This window comes from Corvus hawaiiensis, chromosome 7, assembly GCF_020740725.1.
Source record: "Corvus hawaiiensis isolate bCorHaw1 chromosome 7, bCorHaw1.pri.cur, whole genome shotgun sequence".
Taxonomy (NCBI): Eukaryota; Metazoa; Chordata; class Aves; order Passeriformes; family Corvidae; genus Corvus; species Corvus hawaiiensis.
Window position 1 is genome coordinate 2,359,694 of NC_063219.1, and position 25,538 is coordinate 2,385,231.

Below are 25,538 nucleotides of genomic sequence, written 5' to 3' on the forward strand. Positions count from 1 at the left end.
TTCCAAATCATTGGAGTACAAGAGTGAGGACGGAGAGTTTGTGACAAATTGTTGTGTTGATAAACAAATGGGCTCAAAGGAATTAGTTTCCCAAAGTAACTGCAGTCATTGAAAAGTCCTTCTGCATGTTTTTGGCTTTTCTGAACACCTTCTTATCAGTATGTTTAGTTAGAAAAATACTTTTTTATCTACCAAGAAATGTCTCTTCTGGTTTTTTTTTCAGAACGTGAAGTTTTGAAACTTAAAAAAAAAAGCCTCCATTTATATTCCAGGAACAATCAAGAGTTTAATTCAGATGCTGCTTTCTTCAGAGTTTTCATGTCATTAGGAACACGGCATTCAGAGATGAGGCTGGATAAGGTCTGTCATCTTTATGAAGTCATGGAAGCATCTGGATACAGTATGGAAATCCTCAACCAAAAACTTTTTGAAGTCTCTTTTTAATGTAATCATCCAGGCTTACTCTACTAAACTGTGTATTTATTGGATTTGGGTGGAAGATGAGGCAAGCATCAAACTGATATTGTAGAATATAAATTAAGATTACAACCCCTAGGGAAACATCCCAAAATTGTGAATGTTAATTGTATGCACTTTTCAATATGTAATTGATTCACGACCGTCGTGAGCATCAAACAAAGCAGCAGCAGAGCGGTATCTGTTCAGTGTGCAACACTGAATCAACATTGTGTCATGACCTTTTGCTTTCTGAAGTACCAAGGAGCAAAGAAGCAAAGTAAACTGTGTGCATGGCTTGGCTTCCTTGGCCTCAGTTCCTTAATTACCAAGTGGGAGTAAATAATAAATAACAATAAAGAATAAAACCTGAGGCACCACTTGGAATGTGTTGTCCCAGGATGAAAAGCTTCACCCTGGTTCTGTTTCTGTTGCTGCTAAACCCCAGCAGACGGAATAATCCAGCATGTGGTGTATCAATGACCTGTCCTAATTATCATTTACCTCTCCTCAGTTTAATTAAGCTCCTGATTAATGTGGCTTTCAGTTTTCCCACATAGCAGGGTCACAGCAGCTTTGTCTGTAACGGGATTTACCCCTCTCTAAGTATTTCCAAAAGAAGTCCCTGAAGTGATTCAAGAAGTCACTTGAAAGGATTCCATGAGAAGAGAATGAGATAGCTATAATATTTATTTCTTCCTGTTTGCCAGGCCAAAAGGAGCTGGAAAAGAAAGGAGGAATGCAAACAGATATTCAGGATTGTTGTTCTTCATGTCAGGACATTTTCTGCCACCAGCCCACCAGGATAGCTGGTGACACCTCACTGGGGATATTCCAGAGCTATCTGGATGCAGTCCTGTGCTCTGGGATGACCCTGCTGGAAACGGGGAAGTTGGACCATTGACCCACTGTGGTCCCTTCCAACCTGACCCAGCCTGGGATTCTGTGAAACCGAAGCCAGCCAAGAACTGGAGGAGAGTTCCCCTTCCCTTGATCTCAGTCCAGGCTTGGGGGATTGCTGGACTGTAACAGGTAAGGGTGACCAGAGCTACCTGCAAAGCTGCTGTGGGATAATGGCTTTTATCTGAGCTGGAAACTGTTGGATCTGTTCCCAGCAGCAGCAGCCATGAGAATGGCCTGGAGGAAGCAGCTGAAAGCAAACAAACATTGGGTTTTTACTGTTTCTGAGAACTGTCTGGGTCACCTCCTTATCTGTGATTTGTGTTTCTCAAGAATAGGCTGCTCAGCTCTCAGGATGAGAGGACTCACCACCTTGGAATTAGAGCTGGGAAATGCTTTTGGAAAATCAGAAGATGTGCTGGAGGAAGATAGTGTTGTCCTTCTGGCCTGGCAGGTTTGTAAAGGTTTGGGGCTTTTTTTCCATTAAGATGAGAAATTGATTATATTATTTGGAGAGAGGTATTCCTTGGAAAACTCATTATTTACTCACACGCCATGTCCGTGATGTTCTGTTGCTATGACCTCAAAAGAAACAAACAGCTTCCTTGTCAAAAAGCCTCCAACTCTCTTGAGTGGGCTGTGCTCCAAGGAGACTGACTGTCTCCCTCTTCCTACAGGCATCTCCTGCTTCTTCCTTCAGGATTTCTCCTTAGGTGTTTGTTGCCTTTCCTTTATAAAGTCTGTGATTGTCTGTGGATCTCAGAGTCAGTCCACAGCTTCCAAAGCAATCATGTGTTTACAATATTCTGGAAGGAAAAAGACTTTTTAGCTTGGGAGTAAAACAAGATGACATTTCTACTGACTTGTATTGTGTTTGACTTTGGACTGTGCATTGCATTTCACTTTTCACCATGTGTTATTCCTCACCCCTTGTGGACTATGGAATAAAATGGAAAGAGAGGTGTAATGGAGGATAACTGGATTAAAACCAGTTTGTGATTGTGGTCATGTAATGCTTCTTTCTGGCCTTAGTCTCTGAATTTATAACCAAGGGCCAAGCAGTGCCCACTGTCAGGGCAGAATGTGGAGGACAGCACTGAATCCCAGGAGAGGCAATATCCTACAGCAGGGTGGGATAATCTGCTCCAGGTGGGAGCACAGTGTCTCAGAGCACTGTTATTCCACCAATGATGTTAGGTTAGAGCATTGCATGAGTGGATTCTGCTCATTCATTTCAGCTCTGAGGGCTGACAGTAGTGAGGAATTCCATGCCAACCACATCTCCCTGAGGATTTCTTGGCTCTGTAATTCCTTACGTGCTGGAGCAGATGATCTCCAGCAATGTGGGGCTTCCCCTTCTTGGGGTGGCTACTGTTTGCTCTGGGATTTCGCAGCACATTCAGGCAGAAATTAATCTGCTTCTTGCATGGAAGGCCCAGGTCTACTCTGGATGCACAATGTGTGCACAACCCTCTGAGAGCTGGATTTCCCATTCCTCATTGTGCAGGTCTCTCAGACACTTGCTGAAATCTTTGACTAATGCAGAAAATCCTTATTGCTTTTCAAAGTCACCCTGTGGGCAGGAAAAAAAGCACAAATGGAGAGAAATATGACCCTATGTGACAGGCTCTAAACTGTGACTGATTTGTGTTCTGTAGTGCAACATGACCCTGCCCTGAGCTGCAACAGAAGGAAATTTGCCTTGCAATCAGGGAGTTGTTAAAAATGTGTCTATTTCTGTCAACCCAAGTGGGGAAACCTTTGGATCCCATTCAACAGGTTGGGATGACTCAACTCCCAGCTGAGTTGGTCACCCTGCCCCAGTACATACAGTATGTGACACAAGGATTGATTCTTCTTGGCTCGCTTACTGGGATTTTTTTGTGGCATGTTGCAAAATCCTATCCTGTTAACCCTCTGGCAGACTCGTGGTATAAGCTGGACCTTCACTACCCTCAACACAGGATGAGGAATGGGAAGTTTCTGACCTAATTTTGTGGTCTCAGTCTCCTCCTTATCATGGTTCCCAGGTTCTGTGGGACATTTCTTCCAACATCTCATCTTTTATGAGCTCATCTCTTATGGCCTGCAACAGGGAACAAGATTTTCATAACCCTTTAGCAGCTATGAGATGGAAGATGGGATTTTTCCAAAGCACTCACCCTGTGAACTGCCCTTCTGTGGAAGTAAGTGATGAGTGATCTCAATTTCTGTGGGACTAAGGTCAGAGCAACAATAGGATTTTTGTAGAGTCCCACAGATTAAGCCAAGTTTCGAGCACTCACCATCCTGAATTCTCTTCAAGGACAAGAAGGGAAATGTCAGCAGGAGACCCCAAAGGAACAGAAAATTTTCCCTGCTCGTTTCAGCACACAGTGTGGGAGCAGAGACCTCTTGTGAACTTGCCCGAATGCTCCTACCTCTGTTAATCCTGTAAAATGGATGTAAGAGAAGTAATCTGAACAAAAGATGGGGTTTTTCAGATATGTCCACATGTGGTCTTGAGTTAAATAAGCCTTGGTCTTGAACTATCAGGACATTTTGTGAATGGCTTCTGTTCTAGAGTGCAGACAATGACATTGGTCTTAGAGGGAACAGGTTTCTCCTAAAATTATCAACAACAATCACATTGGAAGGGAGCTCAAAGCTCATCTCATTCCACCCCCTGCCATGGGCAGGGACACCTTCCACTAGCCCAGGCTGCTCCAAACCCCATCCAACCTGGCCTTGGACACTTCCAGGGATCCAGGGGCAGCCACAGCTTCTCTGGGCAACCTGTGCCAGGGCCTCTCCACCCTCACAGGGAACAATTCCTTCTTCTCCTGGCTCTGAAATCAACGTCATTAGGCTGCAGAGTTTAAAAAAAAAAGGGAAAAAAAGGAAAAAATGAGCTGGGTAGGTTATATTTCTCTTACTTATTTTAATCAAGAGATTGGGAATTTCAGCCTCTGTTCAATGACACAATGTGAGACTGAGACTCGCAGATAAAGGGAGTGAGTGACTCCTGCCCAAAATATCTGTGATGTAAATAGATCAACATGGTGCTGAGGGAGTGGGGCATAAAATGATGTGGTTCTTTGAACAATAAGGCCCCAAGTGGATTAGAATTCCCACCAGAATTCAGCCCAGGTTGATTCATCTGCCTATGGTTGTGTTCTCCATTGGCTCGAGGAATGCTGTTTCACTTCCTTGCTGCTGGCTAGCCCAGAGGGCCACAAGCCGTGTGTGACTGAGTCCAGTTCTTGGAGAAAGGCTGAACTTAAATTCCGCTCCTCCTAGGGCCTCTTCTTGAGTCCCAACTAGAAAATGTTGCATCCTCTCAAAAGGAGTTGATACAGCTTTTTCCTGTAGCTGATTAAAGTAAAGCAGTATCCTCAATATCACCTGGCTTGGCAAAAACCCACTGAAATCTGAGTGAAAAGCCAACTTTTGTTGAAGTTCTCCCTGTCCCAGAAAGATTCAGCTGTGTCAGCAGCAGATCAGAGCTGCCTCTCCCCGTCTGTGCAGCTCCTGGCTCTGCATGTCAGTGTGGTAAAAATAACCCTGTTTGAAATCTAGTGGAAACATTAAGGCCTTAATTATCATCTGCTTTGGAGCTTTTCTTTTCAGCCAAGACTGAGGAGATAGGAAGAATTTGGCTGCTGTTCTCTGCTCCTGCACCACCCAGCCACGATGAGAGCTAAAGCAGCGTGGTGGCTCCTGTATTTTTAGAGGCTCCTCTGGCAGGAAGGGATTAGAGGGAATTGCAGCTACTTCAATACCCCCTTGTTCCAGGCGAGTGTGTGTGCCTGTCCCCAGCAGACCCCTTGGCTGTGTGTAGCTTTATGTGAAAGAGGGAAAGTAAAATCTATTTTTAGGCAGTCTGAGTGGCCTGTTACTGGAGGCAAGGTTGTTGACTCATGCCCATCTGATATCATTTAAAGGGTTAGATATTGCCAGCTAACAAAAATAAGTGCTGTTACTCCCTCCTAGTCAATAGAATTAGCTGTTCTTAAGCTGACATTTGCTTTTATGGCAGAGGCAGTGCATCCCCAGGGCCCTGTTAATAATGTATACATGGCTGAGAAGGTGCAAATCTGGATTTTCTTGGGATTGTGGTGATGGAAACAGAAATATGAAGGTAGCAGAGTTGCCAGGGAGCCTTCAGCTCTGTGTCTGTCACTTAGGTTCACCTCTGTTCAAAGAACCTGCAGAAGTTATAAGGGAAGGAGACAAAAGGCTGCTCTGTTAACACCGAGGGCTCTTCCCTTTCCATGGTAGAGTCTCAGAAAGGCCCTTCCCTCCTCCTCCTCCTCACCTGAGCCTGCCTCAGGAGCATTCTCTTTGTTAAACAGAAACTCTTCTGTTTCCTGTCTGTTGGTTTTTGGCGTCAGTTTTGAAGCCCTGAATCGCTCCCTGGGGATGTGCACTAGAAAACTGATGGGAACCGGTTTCCTATCAGCAGCTGAGACGCAATTCCTGGCTCCACTTTTCCAGGGAATCACAGTCTGCAGACCTGGACAGCATCATGTGCACAGTGTAAGAGACCAAGCACCTCTTGTGGGCTGAGTGTGTGAAATCCTGAGGCAAATACTTCTTGCAAACTCAGGGCACAAGGGAGGTGGGAGGGGAAAATATCAGCTCATAAAGCTTTCCCTGCTGGCTCAGAAGCAGGGAAAGAAATGCATAAAAAGTGAATATAGTTCTGTTTCTTTTTTAGGTCACAGCTGGAATTAACCATGAGGTATTTAACACTGAAGTGGAAGGGAGGGATGGAACACCAGGGAGAGGAGCTGCTTGAAACCTGGTGAGCCCAATGTCTCATTTGAACAAGAAAGATGAAGGATTTGCTTGATGTAAGGTCACACTTACTACAAGATCCTTGTCTTTCCTTCCCTCAGCTGGGGTAAGGAAAGCCAGGCCTCCAGGTATCCCACTTGAAATGTAATATAAAGGGGAGATGCAACAGGCAGGTGGCTGTGAGTGAAACAGGCCTCCCAAATACACCTTCCACTGCTTCCACTGCACCTGCTCTGGCCAGGCTGATTCTGTGAAACCAGACCAGCAGCCAGAGAATCCCAGAAAGAATCCCAGGATGCTTTTTGTTGGGAGAGACCTTAAAGCCCATCTCGTTCCACCCCCTGCCATGGGCAGGGACACCTTCCACTAGACCTGGTTGCTTCAAGCCCCAATGTCCAACTTGGCCTTCACACTTCCAGGGATCCAGGGGCAGCCACAGCTTCTTCTCAGCCTCACCATCCTCACAAGGAAGGATTTCTTCCTAATACCTAACCTTAACCTGCCCTCTGTGAGTTTAAAGAGTCATGGAATCACCAAATTATTGAGGCTGAAGAAGACTTCCAAGGCCATCGAGTCCAACCCATCACTGATGCCCACCTTGTCACCCAGTCCAGAGCACTGAGTGCCACGTGCAGGCCTTCCTTGGACATCTCCAGAGATGGGGGGACTCCACCACCTCCCTTAGCAGCCCCTTCCAGTGCCTGACCACCCTTTCCATGAAGAAATTCCTCCTGAACCTCCCCTGGCACAGCTTGAGACCGTTTCCTCTCGTCCTGTCACTTGTTGCCCAGGAAAAGTTGCTGATCCCTACCTGGCTCCTGTTTTAGAGTGAGAAGGTTTCCCCTGAGCCTCCTTTTCTCAAGAGACAGAGCTGAACTCCTCCCCACAGCTGCTCTAATCCCTGCAGCGGCCCAATTCCCAGCATGATGGCCATTTCTCCCATTGAAGGAATGCTGAGAGCTGCTCTCTGGGTGCACCCTTTGGCTCACCATAGTGGCCATGGTGCCTTGATTGGCCTGTTAGGATTCAGGCTAATCAACACCAAATGGGGTCTTGCTTTTAGAACAGATTTTTTTGTACCATGGTAATAGGACTCAGAAATGTTCCTGGAAAGGGCTTGTTTTTCTCCCAGATGAAAATGGGGGCAGAGAATGGCACTCTAGAGACAATATCGGAGTCAATCCCAATGCTTTGTGGGGTTTGGAAAGACTTCCTTAAAGTGCTGCTCAGTGTCACTGGATGGACAAAACAAAATTTATGCTGCTCCCCAGGTTAGCACTGCACATGCTGGGCTGTGCTCCCTTTTCCCTACCTAGAAAATTTATTCCAGACCTGAAAAAAACCTCTCTCCCGATGTAGGTAAATTCCTTTCTAATAAAAACACATTTTATTTTCCTGACAAAACAAGATTTTTCATGAGGGGAGTGGGGGAAAACTGCATTTGAAAACACACAGCAAGAAAGCACATCACAAGAATATAGGCCAAGTAGCCATCAACAATTAGTAGAGTTTCTTGGAGAGGGCGCCAAAAGAGCAAAAAAAGCTTCTTTATTTGTGATATGTTGATAAATGATACGCTAATAGCTGAGGCATGTCTTTAGTAATTATTTGGTTTTAAAAAACCTAAGCAGAGCCAGGATCCTGTTTGAGCTGAAGGGGCATTTGCAGTTTCCCAGTGAGGCAGACATTGGGATCATACCCAGCAGCTGTTGGGAATCACAGCCATGGTCCAACAACGCCCTGAAAGCACATGCCTAACTTTACCCTTCCTCCATAAAACTTGTGGTACACAGTGACAAGGCACAGCAAAGGAAATGCTGGATAAAGGGGGAAAAGATGGACTTGGCCAAGTCAGGCAGGAGGCCCGTGTCAGAGCCAGGAGCTGAAATCACCTCTCCTGAGGACGCTCTTTACCATCACTGCCAGAGGCAGAGCTGACCTTCCTGTGGCTCCCTGTGCAAGATCTCAGGCTCCACAGGACCTGACACTTGGATCCAGCTTCTTACTTTTATCTTTTTCTTCTCCTTGGCCCTCAGGCTGCTTTCCAAGTGGGCCATGAGCATCACGGTGAATTCTGTCAGAGGGCTTTTCCAATTGGAAAAAAACAAACAAAACCCAAAACAAAACCAACCAAAAACCCTAAGTATGACCAAAACCCTTCCCTAAGGTTTTTTTAACCAAAGTTCCTAAAGAAATTTATTGCTCTGGTAGAGGACTGTGTTGTGCAGTGTGGTCTGAAAGTTGGGGAGGAGAAGGGAGAGCAGGAATCAATCCTGTGGCATGTGGTGAGCAAGATGTTCACCTTGCAGACAGATGCTTTTCAGCAGTTAGTGGGGATGCAGTCCCTGCCTAATTGTATTTAGCCGATCCCTGACCTTTTAGATCAGTGGGAAGAGTCCCAGGCAGTCAGCAGACTTGAGAAAAAGCCCCAAATGACAGAGAAAATTAGAGTTTGGGAGTTTTGAACTGTTATTGTTTGACTCATGGCTGTGGGTATTTTCCTCTCTGCGCAGCTGTTGGGAGAACTGGGGGTGGCTACTGGGAGATGATTAAATCCATGTGACATCCCTGAGGTAAAAGAGCTCTGTGGTGAGGCCTTAAAATGTTACGGCAATCCCAACAACCAACAATCCCGACTAGCAGGACTGAGTCTGGGAGAGCTCTGCTGTGAAATTCCTGGAGTTATTTGGGCAGTGATAGCACCCACTGCCCCCAGGGTTATGTGGGCGAGGTCAAAGAGATGGATTGTTGCCCCCAAGAAACTGCTTACAAAAGAAATGAGAAACAGAAATAAAGGGGCTGTTGCAAATGTGAAACAAGAAACAAGAGGGTTGGTCAGATGTGGGGGCTGAAGGCTCCTCTGGCTGCTTTTAGGTGCCTTCTCGGATGAGCTGACTTTCTAAGAAGGGTTTTAATGAGGTGAAAAGGAGCTCAGCTCCTGCAGAAGTTAGGACCAAGGATGGCTGTGTCCTTGTAAATCCTGTCTCAGTTGTAGAGGAAGAGAGGCTCAGGAAGCTGCACGGCTGTGCTGTTCACAGCTGCTGATTCCTCTCTCTTCCCAACTCTGCTTCCAAGAGGGGTCAGAGCCAGGGCAACAGTCAAAGTGCCAGGGAGGAGTTTCAGTGCTGATAGCCATAGTTTGTCCTCCATCTGCAAAGCTGAAAATGGAGAGCGACCAAAAAAAAGTCTGGATGATAATAGTCTATGATGATAATAATGATAATAATAATCCCCAATTCCCTCGTAGTCGGTCTCATCTCATCTCACCCCACCCTTTATTTCTGCTCCAGAAATCCTGTTTCCACAGGATTGCTGGCACCCTGAGGATCCAGCACAGGAGTCATGCTGGAGGTCAGAGAGATAACATGGGATGGGATGGGATTGGATGTGGGTTTCTTTCAGGACAGCGAGTCCACATCATGGTCTGCCAGAGGTTTTTCCATGGAACTTTAAGCCTACCTTTTAAACTCCTCTCTGCCTCAATTTCCCAGCAATTAAATGGGGATGGGACTTTTCTCTTTAGCTGTTTGCATTGTCAGCTGTCTAAAACAGAGGCAGTTCCATCTCCTAGCATGCCTGCTCCTGGCTGTAGCTGCTGCCACGATATCCTTTGTAATGAGGGAATGAGCATGTCTGCCTCTCTCTGCTCAGGACCAGCCCGGAAACCCTTTAGGTTTCCTGTCACAGCACCAGGGACAAGGAGACAGGATTTGACTCTGAATTGCCAGATCCCAGCACGGATTAGCCAGGCACATTTACAAAAAGCCACAAGACAGTCTCTGCTCGGAGAGGGATCTCCTGAAGGTTGTGTCCCAGCCCACACTGTTCCCAGAGCAGCTGGGTCCCTCTGGACTGCTGGGCTCTCACGAGCAGGGCTGGCCCGAGGGCTCTGAGCAGGTGTTGCAAATTTTTCTCCTTTTGTGTTTTTTTCTCAAGCAGGGCAAGACCATCTGTTACACTCTGAGGTCATTAATGGTTTCCAGGATTGCCAGGAAATAGAAAATAGTTGTGCAGCCTGCGACGTGTAGAGCAAGCAGATATTATGCTCACATACGCAGGAGCACAGAGCAGGGTGTAGGGGTTTGTGAAATATTCCAGTGGGGTGGCTTCCAGCGGTTTTGCCTTTAGGAAGCTGCACAGCTGTTCCAAGCTGTTGAGCACTTGGGGAGATGAGCTCTATTTGCAAAAACAATGTCGTTTTCTAAGTCACCTTCTCCTCGGTGTGCCAAGCAGGGGTCCCTTCCAGCCCCTTGCTGGGACCGCTTCCACCTGCAGCCAAGGATCTCCGAGGCGTTCCTTAGCACTCAAACCCACCTGGAGAACGTGGTGTTTTGGGCTGTAGCCCAGAAATCCAAATGAAAGCCTGCTGGAGCCACTGGGAGTCTTTCCATGAAATGCTCAAGGGTTTGCTTTGGATTTCATTTGCTCTCTGCAAAGCTGAGCCACGGCCAGTGGAATGAGTCTGCTTTGGGACACTCACACTATCCCTTGAAGGGGTGTTTCAGAGGTTAGGAAGAGTCTCCAAGCAGGAAGCAAATCCTACCAGGAGCACCAGGGCCTCCTGGATCTAATCACCCCTGAAGCCTTAATGAAGCTCTTTCATGGGGCAAGGCCACTTGGTGCTGCTGTCACTTGAGCACAAATCCTTTGTGGCCTGTAAGGAGCCGTGGGCGCTCGCAGGAGAGCTGGGATGTGCTTGTGTAGTTTTGCAACTGCACATCAACATCTGTCTCAGGATCAGTATTCATGGATCACTTATCAGGAATCTGGCTCAAGTGGGAGGAATTGTGATAAAAATGTCTGCATGTTTCATTTGCAGCCAGGAAAGGGGGCTGAGTTTTTCTAGGCTGGCGTGGGTTTCCTAGGCTTTGACAGAACAGTTTTTGTTTTGACACTGTCAAAACATTTCTTTTCTTTTCTTTTCTTTCTTTTTTTTTTTTTTTTTGTGGTGCTTTGCCCTTTTCAATGGAGATGCTTTCATTAGAATCTGACTTCAGTATGCTATAGACTGTGTGATTTTTATAATATATTAATAATCTGCTCTATTGTTTTGCCATTAGTTCACCTAACTATTTTCTACACCTTTGAGAAGAAGAGTTTTTATGCTATCAGAAAAAAGTCAGCTTTAGTAAAGCAAACTGTACTGATATTTCTGGGTGTTTTTTAAAGCAATTCACTGAATGATTTCCACAATTTTAATTTAATTTGCCTTTCTAGGAGCTTATAGAAAAATACTAGGGCTCTCCAGAGAACAAAAATTACACCTCCCAGCCCACATGAGTGTGGTTCTTTTTGCAGGGATAAGGATGCATTTATTTCACTTTATAAATCTATTTCATGATCCAAGTGGTCTGGCAATAAGAACCTGTAGTAATTTAATGTTACTGATTTTATATTTGTTATTCCATGTACCTGACTTCACCCAGGGGGATTTCACTGACTCTGAGGCTGGCTGCCATACAGAGTCACAGGGATATTGTTAATCCTCTTATTATAACCTGGGAATTTGGGAATGGAGACAGCCATTATTTTCCAGAGGTGGTGCAGGGAATCAAAGGGAGGTGAAACCATGAACACTGGTCCCAGAACTACCACACAGCATCAGGACCCCAGCAAGTCCAGCAGGTGCTACCTGTGTTTTCCATTTTGTCTTGCCAGTGTTTTTCCCAGATCCCAACCTTCTGTAGGGAGAGGCCTTGTAAATGTCTTTCAGGAGCATCCACTCTGTCCTATTTAAAACTTTGCTCTGTCCTTGAGGAAACAGAATTTTTCCTCCCTCTCTTGAAACTTGTGCTATCTTCAGCTGTAGCATCACAGGAAATTAATTGATATGATCCTGCATAAAACTGTTTTCTCAACAGCTTCACCCCATCCAAAATTCTTACTTTCTGAAGATGAGAGTGATTCACAGTACATGCATATTTTTGAATTTGCTCACAGTTAGCAGCTTACCAGGACTCTTCCGAACTTACAAGCCCAGCTTGGGAGTAGTAAAGGGCTCAAACCAGCTTATTTTGGTCCAACGCAGGTAAATAAGTGCATCTTTGCACCACATGCATGGCCTCTCCCCCAGTTCAGCCAGAGGAAAGCCTGATTTCACTGCCAGCAGAGTTTTGACTCCATCTGGGTGAAACTGGATGGAATGGTAAGGACTGGGCAGCCGGATTGCAACAGGAGTTTAGGGGTTGGAATAGCTGTGGAATGCCCAAGCAGGAATCTGGTGCAGTGGAGCCTGGCTCGAAGTGGAGACTGCAAGCCCTGCCTGCCCTGGAGACATCCTACAGTCCCTGTGAGGAATTAGAGGGAGTTACTCAGTGATTGGAGACAGACAACCCTGCAGCAGCGTTTGTTGGGGTTTGCAGCTTTCAAAGTGCTCCAATTGCCTTTTAAACAGCTACTCCTTTACTCAAGGAGACCCGGCCTGGGGCTTCCCCAGGGTAAATTCCAGATTCCCATGGAAATCCAGGAGTCTGGGGACATTTCAGGCTGGCCTTTGTGCTTTGTGATGTCTTGCCTTTTTCGGGGGCGTTAGATGCTACATGCAAAGCAGATCCGGAAGTGAAAGATCTCAGGAAAGGGTTTGCCCTTTCCTTGTATTGAGAAATGCAGTCCATCCTCCAGCTTTTGCCCACATTGCAGCTACCCAGGCTTAGGATAATCTGCTTTAAGATAGCATGATAACATTCAACTTGCCAGGGGCTGCTTCCTTCAAGCATCAACTACCAAACATTTGGGCCAAGCCAGTTCCATTCTTTGTGTTGTTTGGTTTTGGGGTTTTTTTCACCATTCCCTGAGCTTTCTAGGAAAAACAATTTCCTCTGCAACCAAATATAGTTCTAACTCCTCCACTAAGAGCACTTTTGATGTGCTGTTCAAAGGAAATCCATCGGAGCAGGGTTCTGTTAATAAAACTCTGGAGAAACAGGAGGTCAAATGACATGAGTAAATAGACCTCTCCGTCTCTTTGGAGCTCCCATTCAAAGCCAAGAGGAATTTATCCTTACAAAAACACCAGTTTTAACTTTGGAGATTGCTCTTTGAGCCACAAAGAGCTAATTCTTTCTAGTGGATTGCATAAAGGCACTTATCCACATCTTTCCAGTGCTCCCAGATGTATCCGGGGACAACTATTTTACTTTTTAAAATACACTTTTCCATCAAAAGAATTAAACCCCAAACCCTAAGTCCTAGATTTTTTTTGGTGTTTCTTAGATTCAAACATAATTTCTGACAGGAGCCAGAGGTATTTAATCTGAGGAGGAGGCAAGGGTTTGCACAGGATATCAGCTGGCCAGGGCTGTCTTTACCCAAGGAACCTCTGTTTCTGAGATCTGCTGGGTTTTGCTAGGGTTTTCTTTCTCCCCAGAGAGAAATCAATGCTCCTGCTTTCTTCTGCACATGGCCCCGTGCTTTTAGCTGACTTTCCACCCTCCTTTTCACATAACTGAGGTGTTGCCAGCATGCAAAATACCACATCTTGCAGATAACTTGTGCCCCAGACACTTTATTCATGAGTCACACACACATCCCTGGGCATGGGAATCCTTTCCTGGTGCTGTCACACCCTTGTTTTCACCAGGATGAGGAACCAGAGGTAAGGATGGCTGAAAATCTCATTTCAGATGGCCCACCCAGCCCTGTGGTTTGTCTCTCCACCTCTTGTCATTCAATAGCCTTGGGCTGCTTGGGGTGGGGACCACCAGCAGTGATGGAGAGATGTGTTCATCTCTTGGGAAATACTGTTTTCATGTAGCCACAAACCCAGGGTAGTCACTGCTCCCTGCCACTTCCTTCTCCCACTGTCCAGAAGTGACCTCACAGAGGCCATTTGCAGGTTTTTCAGGCCTCCAGAAATGCAAGAACTTCAGCCAAAAAATCTGGCTCTCTCTCCCAAATCTTGAATGTAACTGAAATACCTTGGCACAGGCACTGTGAGTCCTCAGCCTGGCAGAATCTGTATTGTGTGCAAGATTCTGGGTGCCCTGCAACCTCAGTCCCACTGTTCCCACGTAACCTGAACTTATGATTTCTGTCAGGAAAGCTTGAATGAAGGGAAAACCTGTGGCATTCTTTAAGGGATGAAAAGGAGTAGGTTGGAAAACCCAAGCTGGCCCACAGCCCATTAAATGTCCACTTGCTGATGGGAAGGGAGTCCGTGGGATAGACTCTGTGGGGAGTTTCTCCCTTCTTTCCACTCCTTTGGCTTTGTGCCTTTTGCCAGCAACTTCCATGGCTGTCATTCTGGTGACATTCCTGTCTAATTCCCCCCTTGGCTCACAGACATGGTCATCAGACTCATTGGGCAAAAATCTTGCCCTGGTTTGGCTCAGGACCTAACTGGTCACTGTTCCCAGCCCCTGCATGGATTTCCATGCCCACAGCTGCCTACAGCTTTTCCAGATTTCCAAGCAGCCCTGTGAACCAGTTACATCCCCACGTCCAAGGGGTTCCCTTTCCTCCAAATGACTCATGGCCTACGTGGATAAGAGGCCCTTTCTTCCAGAAGTTTCCCAAAGACATTACAGATGTTGCAAAAAAGGGCAAAATCTTCCTGGAAATTACTGTATTGTTGGGATAAAATGTAAAATATTGCAAAGTGGGATTTGTCTTCCCAAGGGAATGGCAGGCTGGCTCAAGTATGCATTCCTCCCACCTATCTTTAGAAAGACTGACTCACTCTGTGGGGCTGCTTCTTTCTCTTTCCATCAGTTGCACAGTCCTGCATGTGCAGCTTAGATGGGCATTGAACTTCTAGGGTCTTTGAAGGACTCTGTGATATCTTAGTTTCTCTTTTCAGGTTGGTAGTGGTCAGCCCAGCTCCTGGGCAGCTGATTTGTGCTTTAATCATAAAATGAATCCCAAAATTATAGATGGTTTGGGTGGGAAGGGACCTTAAATCCTGTCTCATCCCACCTCCTGCCATGGGCAGGGACACCTTCCATTATCCCAGGTTGCTCCCAGCCTGTCCAACCTGGCCTTGGACACTTCCAGGGATCCAGGGGCAGCCACAGCTTCTCTGGGCACCCTGTGCCAGGGCCCCAGCACCCTCACAGTGAAGAATTTCTTTGGCAATGCAGTAAATAGAGTAAAACATGTGAAACTTCTTGTTTTAAGCCAGGCACAATTATCTGGACACATACAAATGGTGTTTGCAAATTTGGGGTTAATGTATCTGAAGTCAGAGTTTGGATTTAAAGATCAGTTCTTTGTGCTGAGTGAGAGTAGGCTGATTTTATTAAAGATACTTTTTGCATGATTTTTCACGTTTCTCTGACTGCACATCCCCATTGAGTTAAAGAACAGCCCTCACCACAAGCTATTACATCATGAACTTGATATCTCTCCCTGGGAGAAGAAACACTTTTTAGGAAAAAAAGCAAATGGAGAGAGGGGGGAAAAGAAGGAAGTGTTCAGAGGAGTTCAGAAAGCCTGAGATTCCTCCAGGGTCCCCAGCTGTGCTGTATGTTGTCCCAGCTGACCACCAGATATTTCCGCTCTGCACATTAATGCATTCACAGAGAGATCAAAGCGCCTGCCCTGGGTGCGCTCCGGGCCAAGTGTGGATGTCCTACCTCCAAACAGCCTGATCCCAGAGCTTCCAGCCCTTTATCCCTCCCTCCTGATATGCCTGGGGCAGAGCACGGGCTCTCTGGAGCTTATTATGGGCAGTGTGTTAAGTGATGGACAAATCTTCCCAAGCCCTGTGGTCCCGGTGGCCTGGAAGCCACATCCGCTGCTGGAGTATTTCGGGTGATGGAAGCAATTTTCCTTTCATGTTGAGGGGAAGAAGAGCAGCACTTCTCTGATGGTCCCATCACTCCACAGGTCCTGTGCTGCCACTCTTCAGAGGTGCCTCTTTGGAGACAAGTGCTGGTGGGTGGCCTCGGGACAGCCCAACTCATCCAGTGTTAGGAGGTTGGAGGAATCCAGTTAGGATGGCCCTGCCAGCTCTGTGCCACACAGGGTTGGTTTGTGATGCAGCCCAGAGCAAAGCCACATCCTTTACCAGTCAGGAAATGCTTCTAGGCAGTATTTTACATCTCCACAATATTTTTTCAGAGGAGGGTTCTGAAATTACAGAGTCACAGAATGGTTTGGGTTGGAAGGGACCTTAAAAATCATCTTGTTTCAAGGCCTGGACAGGGACACTTTCCACTAGAATCAGTCCTTGGATCCTGCCTTTCTAAGTGCCCTAAGCAACCATCACTGAGAACAAAGGGACAGGGAGATCTGCTGAGAATTGAAAGTGCTGGAGACAGTGGAGAGTGTTGTGCAAGGGCTCTGTCCCTCATCAGTGTCAAATTGCACAAACTAGAGTTGGCCAGAAGAAGTGAACTAACAGCTCACTTCCTAAAATGGGAATATCCCCATATGCTCTTCCTGGCTGAGGACCAGGGGCAAGAACAGCAAGGGATGGTGGTGACTGCTGAGTGTCCCTTGCCCCCACAGTGCCCAAGGGAAGGAGAACAGCCCTCTTTGACAAGCACTGGGGCACTTTGCACCCTATAAAATCCCTCTGATATGACTTTAAACCTAAATAATGTAACTTCCTTGAAAAAAAGCTGCTGTTCTCTGGGATCCAACCTCTGCTGGTTAGATTCCCTGGGGCTTGAATGTTTCAGGCATGTTGCTAGCACAACAAGTTAAAATGGGAACTTGTAAACTCCTGTATTTGGGGTTTATTTGCACAGTTAAGCAGCAAAAGCTGTTCTTCGAAAGGAGAGAGCAGTCAAGGTCCATCTGTGCAGTGTGGGAAAAATGACTGGTAGGTGCCAGTGGAGGAAACCCAAATACACCATGGGACTCGTCACCCTGGGAATGATCCATCATTCCATCCATCTGCTTGGGATTCTAAGGTTGCAGGTTTATTTTGATTTTAGTTTCAACTACGCTCACCACTTAGCCCTGCCCCAAGGCTTTGGGCAGCGTGACCTTCCTGAGACCTGAGGTGCTGCTCATCTTCTGCTACCACAATTTTTGCCTCTTTTTTTTATTTTCCCCCCTTAAATGGCCACAGCAGGATTGTATCTTGAAGGTTTTTCCAGAGAAGTCATTTAGCCAGATGGCACGTTTGTTTAGCAGTACCTCTGGACACCAGTGCCTTCCAGATGTCCTTGAAAGAGCAGAGTGTCTTGCCCACAGCTCATCAATCGTGCAGTCTCTGCCTGGCCAGAGCTTGTGGACAGCATCTGTCCTGATGTTGCTTCCAATGTATGCAAGCATTTTTATCCATTTAAGGGTTAGGGATTTGGATTGCTTCTCCTTCCATGTGAGTCTCCCCATGATTTTGACCAATGCAAGCTCTTACTTCACAGTGAACTTCTCTCCACATTCATTTGTTCTCTCCAATCATGACTTGCCCTCTTATCACTCCAGCATTTTATCTCTCACTCATTTTCTTCCCGAAAGATCCTTGATGGTCTCTGTGAACCTCTTGTTGGAGCAAAGCTCCTCTCTTTTGTGATGCATCATGTGGAGTTCCACTGCTTGCCCCTGCAGTCTAGCTCAGCTTGGCATTTCATGTCCTCCCAGCTCTCACTCACTTCTTACATCTCCTACAGTCTGACCCTCCATGTGGCTCACTGGAGATTTTCAAGACCTTCAAAGGTATTCAAAAAGCAGTGGTTTTTAACAGAAATGATGAAAATCAGATCCAGTCCACAGCTGTCCATGCAGTGGACATTTGCAGCCTTGCCTTCCAGCACAATGACCTGGGCACGGAGCTGGAGGGATGGGGAAGGTGTTGGGAAGCTTGAATTTTGCCTGCCTTTGCTCCATGGCAGGACTTCATTCCAGCCCCCTCTGAGCCTTACCTGCAGCAGAGACTAGTTCAGGTGTGTCAAACTAGGAATTTCTGCTTTAAAAACAAGGCAGAAATATTTTGTGGGTTTTTCTCAAGCTGTGTTTCTTCTTTCAGAAATAAGAAAAACAAGAGCGAAAGCCGCAGCCGTCACTGGGACTGTGAAGCTGCCCACTTTTCACACACAGCTCTGAGATCTGCCCTGAAATCCCAGCCTGCGGGGAGTTTCCAGTCCTCCTGGGGAAGGATTCACAGATGAGTTTCAGCATGAAACCCCTAACACCCACAGGAATAAATGGAACAAAGATGATATCAATTTTTCTTAAAAACCCCTATTTTTAAGGCAATATCAGGATTTCCCTGAGGTTTGACTCATTTTATTTTTTAAGAGCTGAGGCAGAGGTGGAAGCACAGCTTCCCAGGGGCAGTGGCAAGACTGGAGCAGGAGACCAGAGGGAGACAAGATCTGCAGCATCAGCTGCTGCAGGGAGGGAGGATCATTGCCATTTCCTTGAGGCAGAGCTCAAGGAAATTGGAAAAACTGGGAAATACTCAATAACACAAACTTCTTTTGAAAGTCCTCAACTTGTGCAGTTTTCTGATTTGATCACTGGCCTGAAACTTCAGGATTTTGGAACTGGAGATTCCTTTTATTTAACTGAGAGGGTGGCTGTGTGGCTAATGGGATTCCTGGGCTAAATATGCCCCTAGCTCGTTAGCCCTGGGCTGGGATTCAGTCCCTCTACTGGCTTTGAATGGGGTTGTTTTCATTTCTGTCCTCCTTGGCACAGGGTGGACAGAGGCCGTGACTAAACTTTTCTGGTTTCTGTGCCAGTGCAATCATGTGAGAGGTTCAGAGGCTGAAGGAAATGCTGAGGCCTCTCATATGAAACAGGAGGGGGTTTTTGCACATCGGAGGAAAACGAGCAGCCTCAGGCAAAATTCGGGAGACAAAAACCATCCAGCCCTTCCCGGTACTGGTCAGAGGTTGCAGCAAGAAAAAGGGTAAATGCAAAGGGAGAAAAGCTGGATCCAGTGGAAACTGCTGGTCCAAGATCTCCCAGCTAGGTGTCTGGCACAGTGCAGGCGTGGGAGACTTCAGCAGCAACCTGAAAGTTAAGAAAATTAGGAAAAAATTAAGAAAAGGCTGATATTGATAGTGAAATCATGGACATAACAAAGTAGGTACCTCACCTCTGCATTGTTTAGTGACTCTAGAGAGTCCCTGCTCCAAAAACCTGCAGTCAGTGCTTATTAGAAATATCCCTCTGTCCCTTCTCCCTGGTGATGCTGGGGAATGCCAAGGCACTGAGACAAACCTGACCTTGCTTGTAAGTACCACATGCTGGCCTTCCTGGGGCTGAGCTCCCCTGAGCTCTTCCAGAGACCTCTTGAAGTAGCTGGAGGAATGTGCCAGTATCCCTTGACACTGGCCCAGGACCTGCGTCTTGTCCCTGTTTCCCTAAAAACCAGTGGAAGGCTTCTAAAAACACCACCCTGGCACTTCCATGTTAAACTAAGTCCCACCTCTGCTTCTTCCAGTGGCTTGGCTCCAGCTGCACTCAGCTCAGGCCACAGCAAACACTGCAGAAAGCTCTGGGATTTGCTGAAAGAAAAGGCAAAACAAGCCAGAAAGACACCAAGCACCACCTCTTCTTAGGTTAGTAGTGTGGTCCCAAATAGGGACCCAGAAAATCTGTGTCACCCCACTCCCTGGACAGCTTTCTGCCTGCTGCCAATCCCTTAGACGAGGAGGCTGAACTGGGGGAAGGTTTCTTGCCATGCTTAGATGGTCACTGCGCCATCAGCAGCACCATCCGTGCCTCTCACCACCCATCTCCTACCCCTTGGGTTTCCCTTTTGGAATCCACCCAGCTGCCCTTCATTTGAGGGAGTTGTGTCCCTCACCACGATCAAGCTGTGCCATCTGTTCCTCCTTGCTGGCAGAGATTTGTTGGCCCTGTGGCCCTGCCAGCTGCTGGGCAGGGTGTTCCTGTGTGCACTCGGGGCTGCACAAACCTGTAACAGCAAACAGACCCCACCAAAGGTGTCCAAAATTGTTATTTTGGAAGCATGTGGCCAAAAAGTAAATATAGAAATAGAAAAACTAGTTTTGGCTTGTGTTGGTTTTTTCTTTGTGTGAGTATTTTGTGCCAGGCAAATAAACCACCTAATAACATAATCTCAGCAGAAAAATAAGTGAGAAAAGCAGTTGAGCAGTGAAGTGCTATAAGAGCATCTTGTACAGAAGGAAGTGGTGCTCTAAAACAAGGACTGCACTGGGATGGTGGAGGGCTGCAAAGACAAGGCAGGGATTTTTACACCTCTGAACAGGCTCCCCAAGGCTGGCAGAGCTCCAGGAGTGTTTGGACAACGCTCCCAGGGATGCACAGGGTGGGATTGCTGGGCTGTCTGTGCAGGGCCAGGGGTTGGACTCAGTGATCCTGGTGGGTCCCTTCCAGCTCAGGGTATTTTATGATTCCCTCTTTTTTTGTCTCTCTCTGAGCACAAGAGACTGATGCTCCACCACCAGCATGAGCAAGGGTTGTGATGTCCTGTGGCAGAAGGAAGGCAAAGGGAAACACAAAAGCCTTGACATTGAGCACTGTCATCATTATCTTCACTGGAGATAAACTGGTAAAAGCCAGTGAAAGGCATCCCTAGGGAGAAGCATTCAGCCAGCACAGAAATCAGAAGGCTCACCTAACTTTGTCCCTCTCATTTGCATCCATGTTTTAATTCCATTCCATTCAGCAGCCCACGTTCATTTCCAGAACGTTAAAGACCTGAATTAAACAATTAAATCTTTTCCTTTGCAAACTTCACTCCAGGCTGGTACCAGGATGGGGACCAGCTACAAAAACACACAGATCCCTTTGTGCCGTGTTCAAGGGCTCCTCTTTTACGGGGGGTGGCTGCCCTGTGTGACATCTCTGTCCCCTCTAGTGGCCTGGGGACATCGTGCTCGTGTCCACCCCCTGCTCTGGCAGCGCACGCAGTCTGCTCCAGCCAACGACCTCCTTGACCATCACCCCTCCCTGGGGGCTTTCTGTTTTACCCTGATGGTTGCCGGAATAGGATCAGGCTCCCATGGAAATCCATTTCTTCTTATCCTTGCAGCTGTTGGATGATAGTGAAAGTGAAGAGGCAGCTGCTGGATATATGGGAAAGCGGGATGATAAGGAGTCAGGAGAGAGACTTTGGCTCTCACACAGGATTTTGTCAGCCCTGCTTTAGTTGTCAGCCCACAGAGCATGGAACTGAGCAGCACCCACATGGCTCTGGGCAGGAGCAGGATTTTAATGAATTTTAAATTAATGAATGTTAAATTAATGAATTTTAAAGACCTTTGCAGGACTGTTGTGCTGTTACACACCTGGCAACATTAAAGCTGAGCTGAGTCAGTCTGTTCCAGCCACCAGAGAACGCAAACTCAGTTTTGCAGTGGTGTGAAACAGGATCTTTTGCAAGGGTGGGGAGAGAGGTCTGTATCAGGGTGACATTTACACCTACAGTGACAGTTTCCAAGACGTGCCATCCCCGAGTGAGTCATGTTTGGCTCCTTCACTCATCAGTCCGGCCTTGGTAACACATCCCTGGGGATTACCCGATTCTTATCTGTGGCCATGATGGCGAAGGGAGAGGGAAACCTTGCTGCCAGCTCGGCATCTCCTCCCTCTCCTCATGGTTTGGGAATTTTCCTGCCCCCGTGAGAAGCGTGGCAGTCAGACTTTCACTGATTTGCTTGCTTTTAAGCTGTTTCATGGAAAAACTTGCTTTTTCCTGTCTGCTAGGGGAGGGCTGATCCTGGTTTTCAGCTCTGGGTGGGATCAGAAGTGGGACAGGGGTGTTTCATCCAGCACAGCCCAGCAGAGTGCAGTTACCTGCCAGCTTCACACCCCAAGTGGCTGCCAGGAAAGTCGGGCTCTCATGCCTGGCTTTGATTTGCTGCAAAATAGTGTTTCATCTGAAAAAATGACAGGGAAAGCAGCCAAAGAGCAAAGCATTTGAGGACATGCTTTGAGCCAGCCCCGTGCCGCTGGGAGACGGAGGAGGAATTCCGGACAAGCAGTTTTCTCCTACGGTAAAGGCCGCAGGGAATCAGAGGGTGCAAAGTTAAATTAAAGCCTGAAGTTTTTCCCATATTAAGGTATTATTAGATTAAGTATTACTAGAAAGTGCTGAGTTTCTTTAAGCCCAGCTTGGGCTGTTTCAGGAAGGTGTTTGGCCGTCCCTGTAAAACACAAGACACCATATGCTGCAGAAAAGCTCTCTGCAGAAAATTGTGGCAGTGAAGTAAAGGAAAAAGATACTAATTGGAGGAAATTACTCAAATTTCTGCCGTGGATCAGCTGGTACCAACCCCTGAGTTTCTGGAAAACAGCAGAGCCAAGGGCTCGGAGTGCTGGAGGAGTTACTGGCTTGTTTCCTGAGGATTAGCCACGTTGGTAGGGTTGCAAGGGAATCAAAGCTCGTTTAGCAGCTTGGGTAAGGACTGGGATGGTGTGGGAACACTGAGTTTAAAAAGTGTGGGGAGAAAGCTGCAAAGTCAAGGGAAGAAGGATGGAAAAGCCCCATCCCAATGCCAGCCTCCCACTTTAGGGTCGATCACATCCCCGTGGGGGATGCATGGAGAAGTGGCCCCCTGCTCCATCCCAAGCTCCCCACAGCACATCTCTGATTCCCACTCCAATGGGAACGAGCTCCACACGTGCTTGAGCCTCACTCCTCTCACATTTTTCAAGATATTAGCGGGGCTGGGTCTGGGGAGGAAGGTCTCCTTATCCACCTTGCCTCGCTCATAAAATCATTCCAGAAAAATCACAGCATGGCTGGGCTGTAGCTACACAAGGGTTGGGTTTTTCTCAGTCCCCCTGAGTTGGCATCACCAGTTTTGTTTGCTGGCTCTGGGTGTACAACCCCCCTCCATGGGTGTCCTCTGAGTTGGCTCCCACAGGGAGAGTACGGATAAAATCCTGTCTTGCAGGTGCTTTCACAATTCCCAGAGGATGGTTGAGGTTTATCCTGAGGTGGGGTGAGGAGTACTGGAGTACCAAGGTAGGGTCGGTGGGGTTTTGGGAATTGAGCTCATCTGAAGCACGTTTCTGCCGAATTTGTAGAATTTTTGTGGAAAATGTAATGGTGTTTTTCCCTGGATGGCCTGGCTGTGATGTGGAGAGGTAGGGGATGAGCTGTCCCCTAGGCGTTCCCCTGGAATCCCACTCCATGATGCCATCCCTACTGTGCAGGAACCAGAGCAGACAATGGTGATCTCAGGGGGATTAAACTTGTTGGGGCTGTTGACAAAAGTCTCTTTTTTCCCCGCAGAGCAGGGACAGCAGCCGTAACGTCAACAAGGGACCTCTTCCAAATCTCACGCAGGGATTCATGGCCACAAATCATCCCCTTGTCTTAACCAGCCCAGAGGGAAGCCCAGCCACGAAGGGTCTCTAAAAACACTTGGCTCTCCACTGATGGGTGATTTCCTTGCATCCCTCATTGCCTGAGCTGGTGCTGCTCTTGTTGCCCCCCCACCGGTGAGCAGAGAGATCCCTGAAATCCAGAAAGTCCCCTTCCTGCCCCTTGGCTCTGGAGATTTCCCTGCTCATCCATGTGTTCCATACACACAGGGCTCAAAGCATTTCATAGGGGCTCAAAAGGCATGGAGTTAAAATGATTTTTCCCCCAATTTGTGGGGTTGGCAAGGGAACTGTTTTCAGCAGAGAACAGGCTCCTTTTGCCCTGGTCCCCATCCCTCTCCTTGTCCCCTCTGGGAGTTGCTGTTGATCTGTGTGGACTTGGCCTCAAAGTATTTCTTTCTTTTTTTCTTTTTCTTTTAAATTTTTTTCCTATTTTATCTTCCTCCTTTTTCCTGTTGTCTTCTTCTTTTTTTCCTCTCTTTTTTCTTTTTTTCCTTTTTCTTTTTCATTTTTCCTTTTCCCTTTTTCCCTTTCCCCTTTTCCCTTTCCCTTTTCTTTCTCTTTTTCCTTCTCCCTTTTCCCTTTCCCTTTTCTCTTTCCCTTTTCCTTTTTTCCTTTCTCTTTTCCCTTTTATTTATTTTTATATCCATATACATTTCCCCTTTCCCCTTTTTTTATGTTTCCTCTTTCCTTTTCCCCTTTCCCTTTATATGCCTTATTTAAATACATATACATTTCCTTTTTTTCCTTTTCTCTCTCTTTTTTTCCTTCCTTTTTTTTCCTCTCCAATCTTCCACTTTCTCATGCTGCTTTCCCTCTCTGTCCCTTCCCTCCCGGGCCGGGCTGGCGACACCCCAGCCATGAGCTCATGCAGCTCCCGGCTGGATCCCGGATCTGCGTGGGAGGCAGGGAGACGCTGCTCAGCCCAGAGCTGGCCACATTTGGGATCTGTGGGGGCTGATCCCGGCATCCAAGTGCTGTTTGTGCTGGTGGCTCTGGCAAGGGATGGCAAAAGCTGGCTGCAATCTGAGCTTGGGGTCAGTCCCAGCTCCTGGATGGAGGAGAGCAAGGGAAAAGCAAAGGGATTGTGGTGTCTCGTTTGGGATAACCATCCCAATCCATTTACAAGTGGCTTTCCAGCATATCCAGAAACTTCCAGCGATGCTCCTTGGAGTAAGTGTGTGCCTGTTTCAAAAATGCAAATATTTATCTCCTCAAACATGCCCTGCCTGAAATTCAGAGGTGCCAGTTGTGTCTGGGAGCAGAAGTTCCCACTGGGGCTCTCTGCTGAGGCCAGAGGGGGTGAAACTGCAGTGAAGGCGCCTGTTGGACCTTCAGGGCAAATCCATGACCTGTGCAAAATATTTGTGGTTTGTGCTTCCCAGTTCTGAGCGTGCCACTCAATGGGAAGCTCATTGCCAGCCTGCAAATCCCCGGCAGGAGGGCGGAGCCAGGTGAGGGTTGGCCTCTTCTCTCAGGGAACGAGGGACAGGACAAGAGGAAATGGCCTCAAGCTGTGCCAGGGAGGGTCAGGTTGGACATCAGGAGGAATTTCTCCATGGAAAGGGTGGTCAGGCATTGGAAGGGGCTGCCCAGGGAGGTGGTGGAGTCTCCATCCCTGGAGGTGTCCAAGGAATGCCTGGACGTGGCACTCAGTGCTCTGGGCTGGTGGCAAGGTGGGGATCAAGGTTGGACTTGATGATCTTGGAGTTCTTTTCCAACCTTCATGACTTTTTCCAACCTTACTGATTCTATGATTTGCAGCCTGTCTTTCCAGCTCTTCCAAAGTCCAGCATGGGCTGCTAGCAACATTCCCAGGGCTTTACAGCTGGGAAATAGCAGCGACCCCCCTGAGAGAGCCTGATATCACAAGACTTTTCAGCCTCATTTCCAGAGCGGTGGTCTGGATGTGCTTCAAACTTCTGACTGCTTTTTCCAAGCAGAGTTGTTGTTCAGGATTTTTGCTTCTTTTTTTCTAGACTCAACCTTCCCCAGCTCTCAGACCTTTCTTGTGCAATCGATGTCCCATCGTTGACAACGTCTGGGAGAAATGCAGAGATTTCCTGAGAGCGCTGCCGTGGAAATTCCTGAGATTTCTGGTGTGGATGGACACGAAGGGAAGGAGGAGGCAGCCATTTAGGAAGTGCATTTTCCACAGAAATAAATCCTTTCTGCTCACCCTC

General features: G+C 47.3%; 1 long non-coding RNA gene across 1 annotated transcript; it reads left to right on the forward strand.

Moving 5' to 3' along the window:
* Positions 1 to 5,706: 5,706 nt before the first annotated feature.
* Positions 5,707 to 25,538, forward strand: LOC125328763. Its single transcript, XR_007204852.1, has 3 exons — positions 5,707 to 5,874; positions 6,056 to 6,142; positions 25,335 to 25,538. It is a non-coding gene; the product is annotated as an uncharacterized LOC125328763 (long non-coding RNA).